At 33.4% G+C, this 16,890-nt stretch overlaps 1 protein-coding gene across 1 annotated transcript in view; it reads right to left on the reverse strand.

The window, feature by feature from the left end:
- Positions 1 to 230: 230 nt before the first annotated feature.
- cd276 (CD276 molecule) overlaps positions 231 to 16,890 on the reverse strand; it is a 93,598-nt gene continuing 76,938 nt past the window's right edge. The window contains exon 8 of the mRNA XM_042774773.1: positions 231 to 626. The gene's annotated coding sequence lies outside the window, so the exon portion shown is untranslated. The remainder of the gene's footprint in view (positions 627 to 16,890) is intronic.

Below are 16,890 nucleotides of genomic sequence, written 5' to 3' on the forward strand. Positions count from 1 at the left end.
AAATCAAAATTTCTCATCCAGATTTCTTGGCATCTCCTCAGCTGCACACACAATGTTTTTGATGTCTGTCACACTCTCAGAAAAAAAAAAAAAAAAAAAAAAAATGGTACGAAATCTGTCACTGGGGTGGTACCTTTTTCAAAAGGTACACTTTTGTACCTTTTAGGTACCAATATGGACTGTTTAGGTACAAAGGTGTGTCTTTTGAAAAGGTACTGCCCCACTGAAAGCTTTTGTACCTTTTTTTCTGAGAGTGCATAAGTTCAGATTTTCAAGAGAAGACGACCCATGACACTGATTTTTCCCCGTTCGGTTCCATCAGTCTTAGCGTAAAAGTTCAAAATTAAAATTCTGTCATTATTTGCTCATGCCACTCCATCCTCATTACTGTTGTGTGTAGGACAGGATCAAATACAGTGTCCTGAGCCCATATAGAGCCACAGTATCTCCATAACCCTCCTTCAGACGCCACTCTTCTTATTGCTGTTTTCTTTTCTTGCCCATTGTGAACAGCTGTAATCACAGTCTAAACAGACCGGAGGAAATGAAATAGCCTCTGGTTGGCATCTTGTCTGGCGTGCCGTGGACCGGAACGCTTTAATTAGGGCCGGACTGCTCAAGCGCCGCTGAAAATAAAGCACAAGTAAACGTTATCTTCCTCTCTTCTCTTCACTTTGTGTTTGTGCATGAATATGAATTCTGACTGAGAGCTGTTGACTGAAAACCCTGCATGCTAACAACACACAGTGCCATATTTACTCATTTTTATCATAATATAATCATGCACATTTTTTGTGTTGCATTATTTCTTTAGTCAGTCAGGTACAAAGAAAGTAAATTCAAACGCTTCTGAATTCGAGAGCACCGGTTCCAGAGGACCATTAATGAATCTTGAATCTGTGTATTTTTTCATATTCTCTTTAGGATTATAAATTCAAAGCAAAAGCTAGATTAATTAGTATGAAAAACAGATTTTTCCATGAACACAAACTGCCAAAAGCAATGCACACACGCCACTAGTGTTCGCCGTCGGCGTCTCGTTCTTGCACTGATTGGCTGGATTCGTTTGCTTTGCATTTACTGCAGTTCACACACCTCTCATTGCATTTATTAATAATATGCATTTATTAATAATGTCAACATATTGCATGTGCCAGCTGTATTTCCAAATTATAGGATCTAGCATGGAAAAATCAATTCAGCTGCATCATGCTCATAGCTGACTATGCAGATGCAGATGTTAAAATATTGATGAGGCGTTAAGTAAATCTGATTTGTTTGAGGGTTTGATTTAAAACAGTGATGCAATACTTAACACCATCAACCAGATACAGAACTATTTTTGTGCAATTTGCATGACTCAAAGTTGCTCACCAACATAAATATTAAATGCATCAACCAACAAAATATCACAAAATAATGATCATGATTACTAGCAAAGTAGGTTGGATATGCTTTGGATTCCATACAAAACTTTCATCCTTGTAACATCAAGACAGTTCTAATAGCAAGCTCAGATTTAACACTGAATTCTCCGATATGGCAGTCCATTGCCAAAGGCTGGAGAGTAAACAGAGAGATGTTTGTAAGTGTTGTGGTTCATGGAAGTGGCAGTTCAGCATTAATATCAGTGCACACGATGATCCCGAAGAGTACTGCATCTAGCATGAAAGAAGAAGCACATCTCTGAAAGACACCGAACTCTTTACCTTAAGAGAGGTCAGACAGCCAGGAGTCCAGCTGCTATTTTTAAACATGGTGCATCTCATAAAAGCAGCTCATGTGCTGCTTTTTCAGTTCAGTCTTTACTCACCTCAGCTTGTTTTATTGATTGCTTGCTCTTTTCTTACGAAAAAAGGGTTATGAAAAAAGTGATAAGTGCTTTTGGTGCCTCAAGCATGAAACATTTCAATTGAAAAATAATTATATATGGGTCAGGGGACATGATTAAATGTGTTATTTTTATTGCATTATTATTATTGTAATGGGAAATGTTTTAGTGTGTTTTTTTTATTATATTATTAAAAACAATTAATTTTATTGCATTATATTATTATTATTATTATATTAAAAATAAACATTTAATAAAAATAATAAATACATAAGTTGTTGTTTTTTTATTAAAAATAAACATTTATAATTTTTGGTTTATAGTAGGATGAAATGATTGCATCACTTATTCTTGAAACCGCTGACATAGATATTTTGAGTTTTATATTAGGATGGTATTGTTGTATCACTTATTGTCTTCTCATCTCCAAAATAATTCTTCAAAACTCAAATGGAAATAGAAGCCAAGGCTGAAGCATCTCTGGACATTAGCTTCTCAAAATAAACACAGACCGCTTCTTCAAGCTGAGCTGATCAGTTCTGATGAAATTCATGGCCAAACTGAGTATTCCGGCTGTTTTAAATGAACTGCATTTAAATGAAGGCTTGATTTTGCCCTTGACCCTCAGAACTACTGGAGAACACTTCTCTTTCTCTTTACTTGACCCTCAGAACTACTGGAGGTGGATTATATTTATTTTTGATGTTCTTATGTGTGATTATGTTGGTATACAGTATAAGTAGCATTTATTTCAAATAAATGCTGTTCTTTTGAACTTTCTATTCATCTGTGAATCCTGAAAAATAAAAATGTATCATAGTTTCCACAAAATATTGTGCAGCACAACTGTTTCCAACATTGATAATAATGTTTGTTTGTCAGAAATGTTTCTTGAGCAGTAAATCATCATATTAGAATGATTTCTGAAGATCATGTGACACTGAAGACTGGAGTAATGATGCTGAAAATACAGCTGCGCATCACAGAAATAAATTACAGTTTAACAGATATTCACACAGAAAACAGCTGTTTTAATTTATAATAATATTTCACTGTTTTTACTATATTTTGATCAAATAAATGCAGCCTTGGTGAGCAGAAGAGACTAAAAAACATTAAAATGACCAGTAGTGTAATAATCTGAAAGACTGCATGCATTCCTGTTTTTAGGCTTTGGAGGCAGAGAGTGATGAGAGTGTTGTGAAGGTAGTTTCTGGGAGTTCTAGGCCATTTTAATTTATATATGTAATAAAAGACAGGCACAACATGTTTGCAGTAAGGCCTCCAATTATTCTGATACATTTGGACTTCCAATATATGCAATATTCAAAGTACTTTAAAACATCATAAAAAATAAAAAAAACACAGGATTTTAAAATACAGTGGGTAATGAGTTGCAGCTGGCCGTGTCTGAGTCGACAGACGCTCTCAGACGGTACACGGCGAGTTTGACAAGAGACGGGCAGGCTTTGGAGATCAGTGGGTCAGTCGTGTAACGTACAGTCAGTCGGTCATCATACGCTTTCCCTCATGCACACGGGAATCACATGAAATATCAAAATGTAAAGTTTTACTATCCGTGTTTTACTTTCAGTCCGTTATGAATTGATGGAAGTTTGGGTCAGTTTTGATATTGTTTATTGCTTTTGTTGATAGTTGAGCCTCGACCTGAAAACATACATACACACACACACACACACACACACACATACATACACATACATATACATACATATACATATACACATACATACACACACACACACACACACACACACACACACACACACACACACACACACACACACACACACACACTTTAGAAGAGCAGAATCAGCTGCATACACACGCTGCTGTAGAACTTAAAGTGACAGTTCACCAGAAAATCGTTTACTTACACTCACGTTGTTCAAAGCTTGTATACTGTATTTAGTCATTTAGCAGATGCTTTTATTAATGGAAGCAATCACATCAACAACAGAGCAATGATATGCAAGAGCTATGACAAGTCTCAGTTAGCTTAACGCAATACATCAAGCAAGGGTTTTTTGATATTTCAAAATTTACTTTTTTTTTTTTTTTTGGTTTTGTTAACTGTATAATACATAAAAAGAAAACAATTAGACCAAATACAAAAAGATTAGAGAAGCTTATGTTTATTTTTATTTTTTTTTAAAGACAACAAGCAGTTAGTAAATGAATATAGTGCAAGTCTTTTTTTTTAAGAATAGAATTCGAATAGAGAGTGCTAGAGTTAGAGGGTCAAATATAGATTGAAGAGATGTGTTTTTAGCCAATTCTTGAAGATGGTGTTCGGATTGACTTCCATTCATCTTTGAAACAGAAATGCTGATGTTACGTTTGAGCATCTGTTTGTATCTGATGTGTGATGATCATGTTTGTGTGTGAATAAAAGCCTGATTTAAGTCTGTTCATCATCTCATCCACGTCTCTTCAGAACCCAGGGTTATTATAGTTACATTTTTTATATATATATATATATATATATTCTGTTATATATATATATATATATATATATATATATATATATATATATATAACATTTCAGCTACTTGAAATTAAATAAAGATTAACTGGAATAAATAAAGTATTAAAAAAACATTTAATTTGTTTCAGCTAGTTGCCAATTCAACATTTCTCATTTTCATTTAGTTTAACTTTATGTGTTAAAATAACTAAAACTCGAACTTATATTTAATTCAGTAAATACAAAGAATGAAATGACACATCGCTGACACGATGAACAGAAATATATATCGTAGAATCTCTTACTGTAACTCCTTACGCGTTATTACAGTTAAAAACTAAACTAAAACCATAAAAAAAATCATGACTTAAAATAAAATAAATGTTGACTAAAATTAAATAAAATAAAAAATATTTCAACTAGTTTTCAAAGCATTTAGTACTACAATAATGAAAACTGAAATAAAAAATTATTTAAAAAATGGCAAAACATCAAAATGAATAAAACTTTACATGAAAATGAAAATATAAAATATATAAAACAAATTAAATGATAGTGTATCGATTCTAATATATATATATATATATATATATATATATATATATATATATATATATATATATATATATATATATATATATATATATATTACTAAAAATTACTAAATAAAATTACTACTGCTGTAATCATAGACGACAAATGTGAGACAAATTTCAGCAAATGTTTGCCAGTATATTTTGTAAGAGAGGGTAAAGTCTACATTTAAAGGTACACTACTAAATATTAATTACATTACACAAAACACATGAAAATCTGCACTAATTTATCTTGATTTATGACCATAAGCCTCCAAACACATTTATATTCAGAGCTGCAGTGTCATGTTTCAGCCACAGATGGCGGTAGAGAGCGGATAGCACACACTTCATTTACAGTAAGTGGACAGAATTCACAGTATATTAAAAAAAAAAATTACAAATTTTCAGCAATTCAGCAAATATTCTGTCATTCTACTCGTGTCAATTTAACTTCTTGAATCTCAAAGGATTTAAACGCAAGTTCTTAAAAGCTGAAGTGTTTCTCTTTAAAGACACAGTCTTCATCGCATGCTGAATAAGAAACCAAAGCTCTCGTGACACTTGAGGTGCGTTATGAGCAGCAGTCTGACGATGAGACTCTTTTAATGGACTGTTGCACAGGTGGCAGCTCTAGATGGCTTTCATTAAGCACCAATGTTCCCATCTCATCCAATCAGCAGCCCCGAAACCATTACAGCAGGTGAGTCCAAACTTTTAATGCACTGAGCTGCACTTGATTCCCCGCGGAGCGTTTCTCTGCTGCTAATGCGGCTCGGAATGCACCATTAAACCTGGCAGAGAATTAACTTGGACAGAACTTCATTATGTCACACACCAGGCCCTGCGACCGTAAGATTTGAGGAAAACCAATACTGCTGGCCGGAGAAGCGAGTTGGTTGGTTTAGATACATAATTAGACTCAATCAGGCTTGGACCTGCGGTGTGTGTTGAGATTCAACAAACAGAAACAGAAGAACACAAAACGGACCCGTGAGTTCTGCTGAACACATGCAGTAACAGTACACTATATCTGAAAACAATGTGCTCCTGTTCAGCTTGATCTGTGTTTGAGACGCATTCAATCCTAGTTAATGTTTGAGGATATAAAACTGCATTGATTTAGGAATAAAAAAATGAATGCATCAATTATAAAATTAATAAATATGAGGTTTTGTAAATATCCCGAAGCCCAAAGTGTTTCAAAGGTCGCTTTCAAAAAACAGCTCAAGTTTCTCAATATAGTTCTCAAAGTTCTCAATGCATCATTTCAAAGCAGGCTTACTGTAAAAAAAAATAAAAAATAAAACTACATTATAATATATGTTTACAATTTATTCTAAACTTTTTTTTTTTACATTTAAAATTTTTATTTATATTTTAAATAATTTTATTTCAGCTAGTTTACCATAATTGCACTACTGTTATTTTACATAGAATTCATTCTAACAATACTTTTGCACACTCATCCAACTGTATTTATTACCACTGTTCTCACGTTGCTGCTGTTCATAATGTGTATATATAATCCTACATTGCTCTGTTCATAATGTACTTACAATCCTACACTGCATTCCTATTTATATTCTGTATATACTCTGCTCAATACTGTATATAGCAACCCCACTGTACATTCTGTAAATCATAGCTTCACTTACTCTGCACTTATATGTATATAAAACACTATATTCTTGCACTTCTTAGATGCTAACTGCATTTCATTAGCTCTGTACTTGTACTCTGCATAATGACAATAAAGTTGAATCTAATCTAATCTAATCTTTTTTTTGTTAAGTTTAAAGTGAAGTACTAAAATTAAATGAAAAAAAAAACTATAGATAATTTAAGAAAGGAAAAAAATATAAAACTAATAAAAATGGCAAAACCACATAATAAAAATTTTTTTTTATTTTTAAAAATTTTTAATATAAAAAGAGTCTCAAGAGTGTGTGTGTATATATAGTGTATATGCGCATATATTTTTTAAAATATACTAACATCTCATTGAAAACTATATATAAAACTCAGTATTTAAGTGATTCATTATGACAACATTTCATATTTCATTCCCTTGTCGTGATGTCGGTGAAGAGTGCAACACGACCCACTGTGATCTTCAGAATACAGAGCAGTGTGTTCACATCAGACGGGATTCGTTTCGGAAGTCATCTGGTTCCCTGAATCTGTCCTCTTTAACTGACAGAGCCGTGCTGTGTGTTTTGAGAGTGATTAGACTTGATCTGATGACAGGCACAGGGAAAATCCTGAGAGATGCTCATGCATGAGGAGATTCCAGGCAGTCCTGCATCTCAAACAGTGGATCTATGACCGGCAGCTCATGGGTTCAGATCGCAGGGAATGCATGGACTGGATACCTTCAATGCAGTGCAAGCCATTTTGCGTGAAAGCGTGTGCTAAATACATTTATTTAACATAATGTCACACTAAAACACTGCTGTATAGAGTTACGTTGACTACAGATAAATACAGTAACAGTACAATACATTTGTCTAATTTTGCAAATGTTGGCATCTGAAAACAATGTGCATCTATTAATTTTGGCGCTTCTACTCAATCAAGCAAAATTAACGATTAGAAAAATGCACTAAAATGCATCTATAAAAAACTGCATTAAATATGATATCAAAATTGCACTTTACCATTAAAGATAATATAAATACATTTATATTACATAAATATTTACATTAGATTAAAATTTATATTAGATAGATAAATATAAATAGAAATATATTAATTTACAATGTATTTATATTACACTACTGTGTTTTATAAAATTAATATACTGTTATAGTTTTTGTTAATATTTTGAGTTAGGCTTTATTTTTCAATTTCAATTTTTCGTCATTTTGTTGTGTGTTTGTAATTTTTTTTTTTTTTTTTTTTTTTACATGGCTAGATAGTTTTATTAAGATTTAGTTTTAGTTATTTTAGTACTTAAACTCACAAAAATAGAAATATTGCATTGGCAACTAGCTGAAATAAAATATTTTTTATTTATTTATATATTTTTTTTTCAGTTAATGTTTATTTTATTTAAATTAATGAACTTATTTATTTATTTTAGTTTCTTTTTTAGTTAATAATAACCCTGATTCTCATTAATGTTACATTATTAATACATTTATGCATTTGGCAGATGATTTTAATCAAAGTAATTTTTAAAATGGAAAAAAAAAAAATTAAGTAAAAAATGTTCAGAATATATATTGAGAAAAAAAAAACAATATTAATATATATATAATATATATTTATATATATATATATATATATATATATATATATATATATATATATATATTTATATTATATATATATATATATATATATATATATATATATATATATATATATATATATATATATAAACACAGACATTACAAAGAACTATGAAATATAAATTTTTGAATATATATTTCACACCAGTATAATTTCAAACTATTTTTGCATTTATTTACTTCCAAAATTTAAAAAAAAAAGAATTTTTTTCTTTAGTACACTGCATGAAATCACAGAATGAGCAGCGACGCTCAAACGCATCCGCATCGAATACACACACAGAGAGAGAGAGAGAGAGAGAGAGAGAGAGAGAGAGAGAGAGAGAGAGAGAGAGAGAGAGAGATCTCTCCAGCTCCCAGCGCCAGTCTCCCAGACCTACAGAAGCTCCTATCATCTATCACACAAATCAACACAACACAACACTTCCACACCAGAACCCACACGTCTCCGCCTGCAAATGAACCAGGCAGACTGCAAACGTCTAAACAGAAGCGACGAATAACGAAAAGCATTGATCAGAAGGCATGCGAAGCTCTGAGTTTCTCCTTCACCCCGACCGTCCCGCTGTTTCATTTCTGCATTAAAAGAAGTGCAATCTGAAATAAACATCCGTACACAATGCAAAGGCAGCGATAAGAGCGGAAGACGCCTCCGTTCGGCTCTGGATTCATGCTGACAGACAGTTTCATTTGCGGCCCGGACACTAATTTCCTGCGTCTACAGGAGCGTGTTCGGAGCTCAGAAACACTGGTGAGATGCTCTCGCTGCATTCATTCTCCTCTTCATTTGCATTGAAATGGGAATGCCATATTTCATTCCTGTCCCTGCTACACTTAAACTTATTTATATATTTATACAGTCTAGTGAACATGTTCCCTCTGTTGCAGTGTAAATGATAGCTGTGATGATGACGACGATAATACAATTCATGGGACGGGTTTGCAGAATTAACTTGCTGAAGCATCAGTTTACAACATGCATTTCCTCCAGAGCAGCAAAACTGGCTCGCTTTTGAAATGTGTTACGTGTTACTCATTTAAGTCTAAATGTCAAAGCCAGAGTGAATGTGACACTCATCGTCAGGGACTGGAATATGAAACATGAAAGCCTTTCAAAAATGAACATCTACAGTTAAATTCTTCTGAATGACGGTTAAGAGATGAAATCACTCTTGCAGTGGTTTTATGGCTGTATTGTTGGTCACAGTAGATGATCAGCGGCTAATCTGATAACAAATGAAAAGTACAATATGATTCATTCAAGTGTGTCATGATTATCAGTGCATGAATCATTTCTGATTCCTCTGGGCGAACACAAAAGAAAAATCCCAAGTGACATCCAACTCTCCATCGTTCAAAAACATTTAAGAGCACCATAAATACTGTAAACGTGCTCTATATCTACATTCTAAGTCTTCTGAAGCCATATGATAACTTCATACACACTTTTAAGTCATTATTTAATGAAAACGGCCACTTGGTAAGTTCATGAGAATCAATCACGTGTTTGAGAACAAATCGTTCAGGTTGCCTTTTCCCACCAAATCTGCTACAGTTTTCAAAACTCCAAATTTTTGAAGAATAATGACTTATATTTTGGTCTTTTGACTACTTTTGTGATACTTCAATGTTACTTTTATGTCCTTTATTAAACTTAAATGTTCATTCCAGGGGTATTATTTTTATCTATAATACCCCTGGAGTGAAAGTGGGAAATGAGCTCTGTAAACACGGCTGTAATGTGTATTGTGGCAAAATTTTGTTTTTTTACGGTTTTAACTTAAATTTACAGTTAAATATCGTAATTTCCTTAACTGATATACTGTTAATATTCCTACCTACTGAAGTACTGAAATCTGTTTTGTACTTTTTATACACTGATAACCACCAAAAGCAGGTGGTGATGAGAAAGTCACATGATGAACCAAAGCCCATCACAAGCAGCTTTTAAATAATAACATATAGAGATGGTGCACAGTGTCATTCACACCATCACGGTAACACACATGAAACTGAAATAATCCAATAAACATTCATTCAACAACATTAGGTGTAACATACAACCCTAATTTACACAACTGATAAGAAAAAACTAAGAAACACTAAAAAAAAAAAAAAAAAAAAAAAACATCAAATTTGAAATGTAACGCAGTGAATTCTGGGAATGTCAATTTGCGGTTATACACTGTAAAATTATACATTATCTTTTTCACTTCCAAAAACGGTATACTACTGTAAAATATCATGTAATGCCCAATACAGTTTTTCACCGTATAGAGTAGGGAAATTTACCGTTAACAATTTAACAGGTTTTTACTGTAGAATTTTTTCAGTCTTTTACCGTTAAATTCACGGTAATTTTTTACAGCACATCAGCCGTGTCTTCATCACTCTCTCAGTTTTTCTGTGATTGTGTATGATTTCCCTGACTCTCCTTCCAGGCCCCGGTGTGTTAATTATCCCTGCGGTGGAAGTGCATTCATCTTGATTGCTGTTCTGGTTCAAATCAAGCCTGATTCTATAGTTGACCCTTGCTTGAATGTGCAGAAGTGTCGTTTCATGACGTTAACTCGTTCATCCAACAGTCAAGCCAGATACATTTATTTCTATAGTACAACAATGTATTTATTTACAATACAGACTGTTTCAAAGTGATAAACAGGAAAATAACAGTATTAGTGTTATAAAATTTGTGAATTATGAAACAAACTCCAGTGACATTAATATTTTTTCAAAAGTTATCTGGTCTTTAATAATGTTCTCAAAACATTAACACAAAAACATTATGAAACATTTTCTGTTTTCAAACATTTTTTAGTTGGATATTTCTCTAACATTTTTTTAAATTTTACTACTTGTTTCAGAACGTTAAGTAAAAAGTAACGTTCCCATGATGTTTGCATAACCAAGAAAGAAGGAAAAAAAACAACATTTTTAAACATTAAACTGGATGTTTTGAATGTGTTTAGAGAAATAACGTTTTCATAAATTAATTGTTACAATAGCAAACATATTTTTGTTTGCTGTTGCTCAATAGAGCAAAAATATGATAATGCACATGGGATGCTAATGATAAAAATTCACAGGTTTTTGAAGCAGATATTTGAAACTGAAAAATATTTGAGACTTTGGACTTTTTTGATGTTAATTTTTAGTTATTGTTAATATAACCATGTATGTGACAAATAAAAATCTTGAATCTTGTATAGTTACTTCAGAAACCCTTATCACTTTATAGATCCATTTCTATGTGCGATAAAACATTTTAATTCACTTTATAAAGCTCTTTTCCTCATGTGGATCATGTGGATTAACCAAAGTAACACAGATTTCATAGTTTTCATAATGGTTCCTCATGTGGATCATAAAGTAACCCCCCACACAGATTTCATAATGGGGGCATATATATATATTTATAACACTGAATCGTAACATCATCTGAATTCTTAAAGCTGTACCCTTGACATTACTTTTTCTTTTAAATGAATACTTCAAATTAGTAATCCATCATGCATTTTATCCAACAGAACACAGAACACAGAACACACAGAGGCTCATCCTGAAGATCTGGTCAGTTCAGCGTAACGGCGTCTCAGACTCGACAACAGCTTATTCAGCTTCGCAAGTTCATATGCACAACTACAGAGCAACCATCTGAAACGTGCCAATAATCCAGCACTACTGGATCTGCAGAACCACAGCAAAAGAATTCCTGAGGTACCCGAGCCTGTATTGGATGAGATGCAATAACTCTGGAAATAATGACAAGGGCTGCATGCAAAAACACACATAGAGTGTGAGCAGTGTGGTCTGATTCCTATGGGAGCCAGTTTCCACAAAAGAGTAAAAATAAATTATTGCGACTTTCACAGTTTTGATTGATTTTTCTTCTATCAGTTCTGAGTTTATATCTCACTATTTGGAACTTGTTTCTTAAAATTCTGAGGAAAAACAATCACAACTGTAAGATATAAACTCTTCTCAGTTTATGTCTCGCAATTCAGATTTTTTTTTCTCAGAAGTTTTCATCTCACAATTCTTTTTTCTGCATGGAATATAAAATATTAAAAGGTATTTGCAACATTTATTGCATAATTATGACTCATTCTCGCAATTCTGAGTCTATATCTCACAATTTGGGCCCTATATATCATAATTTAGACTTTTTCTTCTCAGAATTCCAAGTTTATACATTGCAGTTGTGAGTTCTAAACATGCAATTGTGAGTTAAAATCTTGCGATTAGAATTTAGAAAAAAAGTCAGACTTGTGAGATAAAAAAGTTAACATACAAACTTCCAAATAGCTTCCTGAAATGAATGACAACAGTATGAGTTTAAATCTTTCAATTAGAATTTAGATATAAAGTAACTGAATGAATCAGAATAGACTTCATGTTCAGTTGAGAGTCGCAGTCCTATTTGTACCTGCTCTGACTTTAACTTTTATTTAACTGAATTCATGAGTAAACACAGGTATATGTAGCACTATTAAATGATTTACACCTCAGCAGATGAATTAGACAGGAAACAGTTTAACAACACACGCAACAACTAAAACATTCGAGCCAGTTTCCAGCAGGGACTGATGGGAAGAGCAGCGCTTCACAGGAGAGCAAACGTGTGCGTTCATGTGAAGGAAACGATAGTTTAACAGACAAGCAGAAGACGACGCTCCCATCGGACCTGACGGGAGATCTAGTGTGTGTGTGTGTGTGTGTGAGAGACGCTTTAACAGACAGAGAGGCTCTGTAGGGACAGTGTGTGTGAGATATTTAGTGTTGCTGACAGAGACGGCCTGAGGCTCAGAGCTGTTGACCATTTCACGGCCACAGACCGAATGATGGGGAAAAAAACAAGCCATCCAGCCTTACAAGAGCTCACGAGTCAATCCTGCTTCAGCCCAAAATCACAAATTACAATTAGCATATTTTTTCCTTAAAGACTTTTAGATTTTTGCCTTTTGAAATAATTTTTAAATGACATTTTCCCCCAAAATCGTCATCACAGTAATGCATCCATTTACTTTTAATGATTTCCATAATCCTCTGTATTCTTAATGGTGATTCTCATTAAATTCTCGTTACTGTAAAGCAATGATATTTTTTATTTTATTTATTTAAATAGCATGTATTAAAGGCAGCACAACAAACACGACCAAGATGTAAAAATACTTTCATTTAAAAGACATTATATTGTCAAAGTGAGTTTATTTGTTAACACAGTAACAATAACACAGCTTTTTGTGACAACATGCCCCAACAGCTGTGCACAGGGGAATCTATCATTGTATTTCAGGTTTAATCAGTAAAACAAGAGCTTTCTGGTTCAAATCCAGCCTCGTTCTTTAGTTGACCCTTACTTTGATGCATGTTAATTGCATTCACTCATTCATTTGATAGCAAAATAAGATCTTCCAGATTTTTTCTTTTAAAAAATTGTCTTTTTGGAAACCTTTTAAATGACAATTAAGCATATTTTCCCCTTAAATCATCATTACAGTAATGCATCCGTTTTCTTCTAATGATTATTCTTAACACTGATTTTCATTAAATGCATAACTTTAAAGCCATTTTTTTATTCAAATGGCATATATTAAAGGCAGCACAACAACTACTAAGATGTAAAAATACTTTAACAAGTGTAATAATATATATGTGTGTGTTTTCTTTGTTTGTTTCACATTCTGTAATGACAATATGATTTAAAAGGCTATTAGTATTCAGTAATATCGATTTAAAGCACTGTCACTATTAGATGAGAACAAAATTTGAACTCACTTGATCTATTGTCTTCTGCAGAGCAATTTTACAGCTGAAAATGTTATTTGTTTCATAATAGATGAATTTAATAACATTTAGACTGTTCCCTGTATTAATGTGAAGTTGCTTTATCTGTATTTTTGCTAAAGTGCTGTATAAACAAACACAGATATGATTTTGAGTTTGTGTGCGTATAGAAACTCTAAAGTGAACCTGTGGTGATCTGCACGAGAAGACGGCCGGGTGGGGGGAGTGCATGTACAGTTCTCTCTCCACCTTCAATACCATGACTTAGGTGCACCTTGAGCAAGGCATCGAACCCCCAACTGCTCCCCGGGCGCCGCAGCATAAAAATGGCTGCCCACTGCTCCGGGTGTGTGTTCACAGTGTGTGTGTGTGTTCACTGCTCTGTGTGTGTGCACTTCGGATGGGTTAAATGCAGAGCACGAATTCTGAGTATGGGTCACCATACTTGGCTGAATGTCACGTCACGTCACTTTCACTTTGTGTGTTGTCGGTTTGTATGCTCTGTGGTGTTGTTGTTGTTATATGGATGTGAATTGGCCCCTCAGGCTGGTTACGTAATTGCGGCTGGGATGAGTGCAGGCGTGTTCATTAGTGCTCATCGATCTCCTCTTTCTATCGCTCCTCCACCTCCTCCTGTCCCACCTCTGGGCTCCATGTCTGAACAGCCATTAATAATGCAGGAACAATAAAGCAATAGCTTCCAGTTCTGGTTCTGTGAACTTTTTGGTGCGATTCCATTTTCATTTACGAGACAGATGTACATTTTGTGATCTGTGCAACTTGCCGTGTGGAAAATGTCAGGGTTTTATAGCAGAAGTGGCTTCTAAAGATACCTGAAACTAGTTTACGTTCACTAGTTCTGTAGTAATAAAATCTGTAAAATTAAAATAATAATTTAGCTTACATAATGTGATGACACATGCATATGTAGTATTTAGTTAGCATATAATATTTATGGATAAGACTAAATGAATACATTTTATTAAAAATGCAAAAAAAAAAAAAAAAAAAAAAAAAAAAAAAAAAAAAAAATATATATATATATATATATATATATATATATATATATATATATAAAACATTTATTTAAAATATTATATTTTTTATTATTTAAATGATTATAATTTGTATTTTTTCATGATCATTGATGTTGTTCAATCAATCAATCAATCAATCAACGAATCAAGCAATCATGCAGACTAAGACCAGGGACATATGGCACTAAATAAGTCATTCTGCTCTCCGTGTTGTCTTTAAGTCAAAAGGTCAAGCTGTTGATAGGCAGCTTGATACTCAACGTGAACTCATGTTTCTCAAAGGGAAGCTCTAGAGTTGACTCCCTGATTGCTTTCAGTCCACATTAAGAATGAATTAGACATCGTGAAGGTCTCGTCTTCTCCCTGACCGCCTCTACATCCTTATTACGCCACTCATGTCTCTGAACGTCGTCTTCAGCGTTTCTCAGCACTGATAGAAAGCACAGTCCTCCTCAGGCACTCATAGAATCACTCTCTTCTCTCTCTCTACTGTAAACCTCTGTCCTAAAGAGCCTCATTCTCTCCTTCCCTCGACTCCCTCTCTTTAGCACTGGACAGCCTGCCACGGCCAGAGATATTTTTAGAGTGACAGTAAATGGTTAAGGGGAATATATAGGATGGGAATTAAATCAATATTTTAGTGCACTACTTAAGGTGTGGGTGGGCGAGCCATTATCTGCCACTAATTGCCCCTATCGGCTGTGTCTGTTGAGAGGCATCGCTCTGACAGCCATTGAGTTTCATATGAAGTCCTGAAGCGCTGGGCTGAACATCGTTTCTCTCTCACAGCGGAAACACAGCTCTTCCCTCGGTACAGAGAACACTACAGTACCAGTGCCACGGGATCTGTTTATTTTTAGATATGCATAAGCAGAAACACACACACTGCACACCATTTAATGCTGCCAACACATTTCTGAAAATAAATATAATGGGAGATGAATGGGACTACGATTAGACCACAAATGTCATGGCAATGTCCAAAACATGAAGAATGAAGACAGGAAGGCCTCAAGCCATGTCCAGATTTAATGTTTTTATAACATCCTGTTGACTGAAAGACTTCGTCTGTTTGATTATTTTGTTTAATTTATTATTATTAGGTCTAGAATATGCAAGGAAATGCTTATTTTTAGAAAGCTTAATTAAACTCTCATAATGGCTATATATATATATATATATATATATATATATATATATATAGAAATTATAGAATGTAAATAGATTTTTTTTAAATAAACTATAGATATATATATATATATATATATATATATATATATATATATATATATATATGTACACACACACACACAAAAACATATATTTTTTTTCTTATTTTTAAATGGGTTTTTAAACAAGAAATGCATACAGCTGCCATAATATTTTAAAAAGTTGATTCCTCAAAAGAGGTTCATTATATAACTCCATAATAAATGTGTCTATATTCACATCAGCAGCATTTGGTTTCAGACGCAGCCGATGCTTCACGAATCACACAAAAACATTTTTTTTTTTTGAGTAGCTATTAAAATAACATGACCTTATAGTAAAGACAAGAAACATGAATGAACTGTGCAAAACTGCAGTGAAAGTACATGAGGAAAGGAATTTATGTATATACACTCTGTCCAAAATAAAAGACACATGCATTAATAAGAAAATATCAATATCTGAATATCAAAGAGGTAGAAGCGGAAAATCTCCTGTGATACTGTATCACACGCACTGACTTTATGAAATCAGATCTTCTGCATGCTGCATTATGTTAAAAAGTCCTGCACTGACTCTCATACATTTTTAGAAAGAACTATACTAAACACGAGAGTATAGATGACTTGAGATTAAAAGAGAGGGCTTGAGGAAATGCTTAGGTCAC

This window comes from Cyprinus carpio, chromosome A18 (genome assembly GCF_018340385.1).
Source record: "Cyprinus carpio isolate SPL01 chromosome A18, ASM1834038v1, whole genome shotgun sequence".
NCBI lineage: Eukaryota > Metazoa > Chordata > Actinopteri > Cypriniformes > Cyprinidae > Cyprinus > Cyprinus carpio.